We start from the raw sequence: 7941 nt of genomic DNA, 5'->3' as shown, positions 1-7941 counted from the left end.
CACCGGCTGGGGTAAATTCTAATCCCGGCTCCGCCACTCCTCAGCTGTGTGACCTTGAGCAGCAAGTCACTTCACTTCTCTGTGCCTCAGTGAGCTCATCTGAAAGATGGGGATAACGATAACAATGATGTTGGTATCCGTTAAGCGCTCACTTTGAGCAGAGCACCGTTCTAAGCGCTGGGGTAGATACAGGGTAATCGGGTGGTCCCACATGAGGCTCACCGTCTTAAGCCCCATTTTACAGATGCGGTAACTGGGGCGCAGAGAAGTGAAGTGACTCGCCCACAGTCACAGAGCTGACGAGCGGCAGAGTCGGGAGTCGAACCCATGACCTCGGACTCCCAAGCCCGGGTTCTTTCCACTGAGCCACCGACTGTGAGCGCCACACGAGACGCCCTGACTACCTTGTACCTCCCCCAGCGCTTAGAAGAGTGCTTGGTGAGCTCGTTGTTGGGTAGGGATTGTCTCGATCTGTTGCCGAACTGTACTCTCCAGGTGCTCAGTACAGTGCTCTGCACACAGTAAGCGCTCAATAAACATGATCGAATGAATGAAAGAATAACAAGCCCTTAACAAATACCATTATTATTATTACTTGTTAAGCTCTTCCTGGGTGCCAGGCACTGGACTAAGGGCTGGGGTGGATTCCAATCCCAGCTCCACCACTTGTCTACTGCGTTATCCTGAGCAAGTCACTTAACTTCTCTGTGCCTCGGTGACCTCATTTGTAAAATGGGGAGTAAGGCTGTGAGCCCCACTTGGGACAACCCGATTACCTTGGATCTACCCCAGTGTTTAGAGTAGTGCTTGGCACCTACTAAGCGTGTAACAAAAACCATAATTATTATCCAAGCAAATGGGATTGGACACAGTTTCTGTCCCACGTGGGGCTCCACAGGCTCCATCCCCATTTGACAGATGAGGGAACCGAGGCCCAGAGAAATAAAGGGATTCACCCAAGATCACACAGCAGACAAGTGCAGCGTGGCTCAGTGGAAAGAGGCTGGGCTTTGGAGTCAGAAGTCACGGGTTCGAATCCCTGCTCTGCCACTTGTCAGCTGTGTGACCGTGGGCAAGTCACCTCACTTCTCTGGGCCTCAGTGACCTCATCTGTAAAATGGGGATTAACCGTGAGCCTCATGTGGGACAACCTGATTACTCTGTATCTACCCCAGCACTCAGAACAGTGCTCTGCACATAGTAAGCGCTTAACAAATACCAACATTATTATTAAGTGACTGAGGTGGGATTAGGACCCCCTCCCACCTCCTGCCCCAGATGGGAGGTGAGAAAGAGAAGCCCTCAACCCCTCCTCATTCATTCATTCGATGGCATTTTTTGAAGGCTCACTGTGTGCAGAGCGCTGTACTGAGCGCTTGGGAAAGCCCAATATAGCAATAAAGAGGGACAATCCCCGTCCACAACCAGCTCACAGTCTAGAGAGGAGGGGGAAGAGAAACAGCAACGCTAATAAGCAGACATTAATAGGAATAAATAAAAGGGCAGATATGGCCATAAGTGCCGAGGGGGGAGGAGAGGGGGAAGGGCAAAGGGAGCAAGCCGGGGAGATGAGGAAGAGTGACGGGTCTTGGAGGGCTTCAAGGAGGAGGTGCCCTTAGAGGGAGGGGGGGAGAGAGCCGGCTGGATCCCTCCCTTCCCAGACTCAGGGGTGCCAGACCCTCGGGCAGACTTTCCCAGGAACAGGGCCGGGTAGGCCCGGCGGTGAGGGTGAGGGGGCTACTGGAAAGATGGGGCGGGAACTGGGGGTGTCTGTTGCTTTATGGATCTCTCTGGGCGCGATCTGAAACGGAGAGGGGTCAGCACCCCCAGCATCCTGCTCCCCACAGCCTAGAAAGTCTCCCCCATCATAGCGTGACCCGAGCCACAAGTGGCCGCCCCTTCACTGAGGAACAGGGTGGCTAATAATAATAATAATATCGATGGTATTTGTTAAGCGCTTACTAGGTGCCTGGCTGGGTGCCGGGGTGGATACGAGCCAATCGGGTTGGACCCAGTCCCTGTCCCACGTGGGGCTCACAGTCTCTATCTCCATTTTATAGATGAGGTAAATGAGGCACAGAGAAGTCCTGTGACTCGCCTCCAGGAAGCCCTCCCTGATTAAGCCCCCCTTTCCTCTTCTCTCACTCCCTTCTGCCTCTCCCTGACTTGCTCCCCCCTCCCAGCCCCACAGCACTTACCTCCATTTCTGTAATTTATTTATTTCTATTAATGTCTGTCTCTCCCCCGCCAAGCTGTAAGCTAGCTCTGGGCAGGGAACGTGTCTATTGCTGTATGATGCTCTCCTAAGCACTGAGTACAGTGTCCTGCACACAGTCCCCAGTAAATAGGACTGAATGAATGAATGGATTCCCTGCCCTTTGGAAGCTTCACCACCTCGCAGTTCCAGGGACAGTTAGGATTCTGGATGAACACAGCAAGAACTCTGGAAAAAACTCCCAAAGAGCTGAGCTGGTCACATTTGTTTTGCATCTTTTCCCTGTTTCATTTCCCCATCTGGCGGGGCGGCTGACTCGGCCATAAACCAGAAATCATCTTTTCCCCGAGCACAAACAGTTACGGGCGGGGGGGGAGATGAAGGCCAGAGAACCCATTTATCTCTCCGTCGGACTCGGGCCGAGCGGCCCCGCGGAGACCTTGGCCACCCCGGGGGAGGTGGAGGGGGCGGGGGTGGAGGCCCAAATATTTTGGAGGAATCGGCCGAGGAGGTCTGGGCCCCGAGGAGGCCCGGTTTTCTCTCCCGGTGGGAATGGCCGTGCGTGAGGAAGGGAAGTTCAGGTCTCCTCTGTGAACCTGCAGTCATCCAATTTCTCTCTGGGGGGGGCAGGGAAGCCCAACTCTCCTCTGTGAACCCGCAGTCATCCAATTTCATTCATTTATTCATTCAATAGTATTTATTGAGCGCTTACTATGTGCAGAGCACTGTACTAAGCGCTTGGAATGGACAAATCGGCAACAGATACAGTCCCTTCCCAAGTGACGGACTTACAGTCTAAATCGGGGGAGACGGACAGACAAAAACAATAGCAATAAATAGAATCCAATTTCTCTCTCGGGGGGCGGCGGGGGGCAGTGGAGCCTAGTGGGAAGGGCAAGAGAGGCACCACGGCCTGGCTCTCAAGCGGCATTGAGCATGGTGACGCAGTTATAATAAATAAATAGTGACAGTATTTGTTAAAGCACTTACGATGTGCCAAGCGCTATTCTAAGCACTGGGGTAAACACAAGGTAATCAAGTTGTCCCACGTGGGGCTCATGGTCTGAATCCCCCTTTCACAGATGAGGTCACTGAGGCACAGAGAAGTGAAGTGATTTGCCCAAAGACACACAGCTGACCGGTGGCGGAGCTGGGATTAGAACACATGACCTCTGACTCCCAAGCCCGTGCTCTTTCCACTGAGCCATGCTGAAAGAGATCAGGCCCGGGAGTCAGAGGCCCCGAGTTTTAGTCTCCATTCTGCCATTTGCCTGCTGTGTGATCTTGGGTAAGTCACTTCACTTAAAAAAAAAAAAATTATGGCATTTGTTACGCGCTTACTAGCTGCTAGGCACTGTACTAAATGGTGGGGTAGATACAAGTTAATCAGGTTGGACACAGTCCTTGTCCCACACGGGGCTCACAGTCTTAATCCCCATTTTATAGATGAGGGAACCGAGACACAGAGAAGTGAAGTGAATCGTCTAAGGTCACTCAGCAGACAAGTGAGGGAGCTGGGATTAGAACCCAGATCCTTCTGACAACCAGGCCTGAGCTCTGCCCACTAGGGACTCCTGCTTCTCAACTGCTCAGTGCCTCAGTTGCCTCGTCTGTAAAATCCATTCATTCAATCATTCGATCTTGTTTACTGAGCACTTACTGTGTGCAGAGCACTGTATTAAGCGCTTGGAAAGTACAATACAGAAATAGAGACAATCCCTGCCCACAACAGGCTTATGGTCTAGAGGGTTTAAACCGGGGATTGAATAACTTTTCCCCTCCTACGTAGAGTGTGAGCCCAGTGTGGGGCAGGGATTGTGTCCCACCTGATTGGCTTGTATCTACCCCGGCGCTTAGTACAAAACCCATAAAAAATTTGTCACGATCCCTGTCCTCAAGGAGTTTAAATTCAAGTGGGAAACAATTGATCGATGGTCTTTACTGAGAGTTTACTGTATGGGGAGAACTGTACTAAGCACTTGGGAGAGGACAATACGACAGGGTTGGCAGACAAATTGCCTGCCCACAAGGAGCTTTCGATCTAGATGGGGAGTGTGACATTAAAATAAGTTTCTCACGAGGGAAATGTCTGTCAGGATACGGATATAAGTGAAGCAGCATGGCCTAGTAGAAAGAACACAGACCTGGGAGACGGAAGACCCGGGCTCTAATCAGAGAAGCAGCGTGGCTCAGTGGAAAGAGCCCGGGCTTGGGAGTCAGAGGTCATGGGTTCGAAGCCCGGCTCTGCCACTTGTCAGTTGTGTGACTGTGGGCAAGTCACTTCATTTCTCTGGGCCTCAGTTCCCACCTCTGTAAAATGAGGATTAGGACTGTGAGCCTCATGAGGGATAACCCGATTACCCTGTATCTACCCCAGCGCTTAGAACAGTGCTCTGCACATAGTAAGCGCTTAACAAATACCAACATTATTATTATTATTATTATTTAGCTTCTTTGTGCCTCAGTTACCTCATCTGTAAAATGGGGAATAAATCCTCTTCCCTCCAAGTTAGACTGTGAGTCCCTTGTGGGACAGGGACTGCGGTGTCCATCCTGTTAAACTTGTATCCTCCCCAGCATGTACAAAAGTGGCTCGTGCTCAACGGATACCATAAAAAAGGAGATTGTTGGGGGGACGTCGTGGAAGGGGCTGGGGAGGGGTGAGTATCCAAATACTCTGCCACTTGTCAGCTGTGTGACTGTGGGCAAGTCACTTCACTTCTCTGGGCCTCAGTGACCTCATCTGTAAAATGGGGATGAAGACTGTGAGCCCCATGAGGGACAACCTGATCACCTTGTATCCCCCCAGCGCTTAGAACAGTGCTTTGCACATAGTAAGCGCTCAACAAATGCCAACATTATAAAATGCTTGGGGACCGGGATGGGCAGTGACTGAGGTCGGAGGTACTTTCTGCTTTGCCAGAAGCGTTTCTGACCGGAAGGTCCCAGCGGGTCTGTTAGTGGACATTGCCCCGGACCTCGTGCCCAAGAGCCAGAACGGTCGGTCGGTCAGTAGATCGTATTTATTCATTCATTCATTCAATAGTATTTATTGAGCGCTTACTATGTGCAGAGCACTGTACTAAGCGCTTGGAATGGACAAATCGGCAACAGATAGAGACGGTCCCTGCCCTCTGACGGGCTTACGGTCTAATCGGGGGAGACAGACAAGAACAATGGCAATAAATAGAGTCAAGGGGAAGAACATCTCATTTAGTGAGCGCTTAGCGTGTGCAGAGCACGGTACTAAGCGCTCGGGAGAGTACAATGTAAAAGACACATTCCCTGCCCACAGTGAGCTTGCAGTCTAGAGGGGGAGACAAACGTTAATAGAAAGAAGTAAACGACGGGTACGGAGATAAGTGCTGCGGAACTGGAATGGGGGGGGGGGTGAATAAAGGGAGCAAGTCAGGGCGACTGAGAAGGGAGAGGGAGAAGAAGAAAAGAGGGTTTAATCAGGGAAGGCTTCTTGGAGGAGATGGGCCTTCAATGAACGGCAGGGAAGAGGGGCCGCTTGGGCTCCAACGGGGCTGTCCTGGGGTCGCCGCCGACGGTATTCGTTAATACCGGTCCCTGCCCCATTTAGGGCTCCCATTCTGAGAGGGATTCATTCAGTCACTCAATCCTATTTATTGAGCGCTTACTGTGTGCAGGGCACTGTAATAATAATGATGGTATTTAAGCGCTTACCATGTGCCAAGCACTGTAGTAATAATAATAATAACGGTATTTGTCCAGGGCTTAATATGTGCCATGCACTGCTCTAGACGCTGATAATAACGGTGGCATTTGTTAAGCGCTTACTACGTGCAAAGCACTGTTCTAAGCTCTGGGGGGATACAAGTTGATCAGGTTGTCCCACGTGGTGCTCACAGCTTTAATCCCCATTTTACAGATGAGTACTAAGCCCTTGGGAGAGTACAATACACCAATAAGCAGGGGGAGAGGGAGAGCAGAGCTCTCTTCTCCCCATCTTACGAAGGAGGAAACTGAGGCCCAGAGAGGTGAAGTGGCTTGCCCAGAGTCCCGCAGCAGGCCGGAGCAGAGCTGGGAATAGGCACCCGAGGCCTGATGACGTTTCAGGCCGACACGCTTCCCCTCGGACCAGTCATCCTCTCGGGCTGCTCCCGTCCATCCGATCCTAGCCCTGGTGCGACCCTGAGGTGGGCGGGCTGGGAGCGGGGAGACCCCCTCTCCCCGAGGTACTGGTTTAGGGGTTCAGGGGGAGAGCACGGGCCCGGGAGCCAGAACGCCTGGCTCTTAATCCCCACTCCCCGCCCTTCTTGCTCCCGTGGCCGAGAACGGGCCGTTATCGGCCGCCGGTCAGAGAATGCAGGCGGCTGATCGCACCGAAGATGAGGCTCGGCCTCCTCCCCTCCCAACCCTCACTAAGCCCCCCTTTCCTCTCCTCCCATCTCTTCCGCGTCACCCTGACTTGCTCCCTCTATTCATCCCTCCTTCCAGCCCCACACCGCTTAGGTCCACGTCCGTAATGTATTTAACTCTATTGATGTCTGTCTCCTCCTCTAAATGGTAAGCTCGTTGTGGCCAGGGAATGTACCTGTTTATTGTTCTATTATACTCCCCCAAGTGCTTAGTACAGTGCTCTGCGCACAGTAAGCACCCAATAAATATTGAACGAATGAATGTATGCCCGATGCTGGGTCAGACAGCCTGAAGGCTCTCCCGGGCCGATTGGAATAACAATCGCAGGACTCGGAACTTGTTATTTATTTGTAACGGTACTTCATAATAGCAACTGTGCTATTTGTTAAGCGCCTACCCTATGCCAGGCGCTGTACTAAGTGCTGGGCTGGATACAAGCAAATCGGATTGGACACGGTCCCTATCCCGCGTGGGGCTCCCCGTCTTAATCCCCATTTTACAGACGAGGGAACTGAGGCCCAGAGAAGTGAAGTGACTCACCCAGGGTCACGCAGCAGACAGGCGGTGGAGCCGGGGGTTTAGAACCCAGATCCTTTTGATTCCCAGGCTCGTGCTCTAGCCATAAGGCCACGCTGCCTCCCCAAGTAGGCCACGCTGTGGGGTGGACGCCTCGGAGGACGGCGGCGGCGTCGAGAGCAGGCCGCTGTGAGTTTGGTGCTCTGTCTAGTTCTTCTCTTCTTCTTTTGGGGGCCCGAGTTCTAGTCTGGGCAGGCTACGTGTTTACCGTATCTCTTATACTGCAGTACGGGCCTGGGAGTCAGAAGGCTGTGGGTTCTAATCCCGGCTCTGCTGTTTCTCTGCAGGGTGAGCTTGGGTAAGCCACTTCGCTTCTCTGTGCCTCGGTTACCTCATCTGTAAAATGAGGTTTGAGACTGTGAGCCCCACATGGGCCAGGGACTGTGTCCAACCCCATTTTCTTGTAGCCACCCCAGTGCTTAGTACGGTACCTGGCACACAGTAAGCGCTAAAGAAATACTACAATTATTATTACTGTTACTCTTCCAAACACTTAACACAGTGCTCTACATATAGTAAGCGCTCAATAAATACTGTCGATTGATCGACTGATGGAGGTGAAGCAACGTGGCTTAGTGGATAGAGTCAGGCGTGGGAGTCGGAAGGATCTGGGTTCTAATTCCGGCTCTGTCACGTTTGCTGTGGGACCTTGGGTTAATTGCTTCACTTCTCTGGGCCCAGTTATATGTAAAATGTGGATTAAGAGCGTGAGCTCCATGTTTCCCACCGGGGCTGGGGGGGTCTTTCTGATTCATGAGCCACGG

Source organism: Ornithorhynchus anatinus, chromosome 9 (genome assembly GCF_004115215.2).
Source record: "Ornithorhynchus anatinus isolate Pmale09 chromosome 9, mOrnAna1.pri.v4, whole genome shotgun sequence".
Classification (NCBI taxonomy): domain Eukaryota; kingdom Metazoa; phylum Chordata; class Mammalia; order Monotremata; family Ornithorhynchidae; genus Ornithorhynchus; species Ornithorhynchus anatinus.
This window is presented reverse-complemented; position numbering follows the sequence as displayed.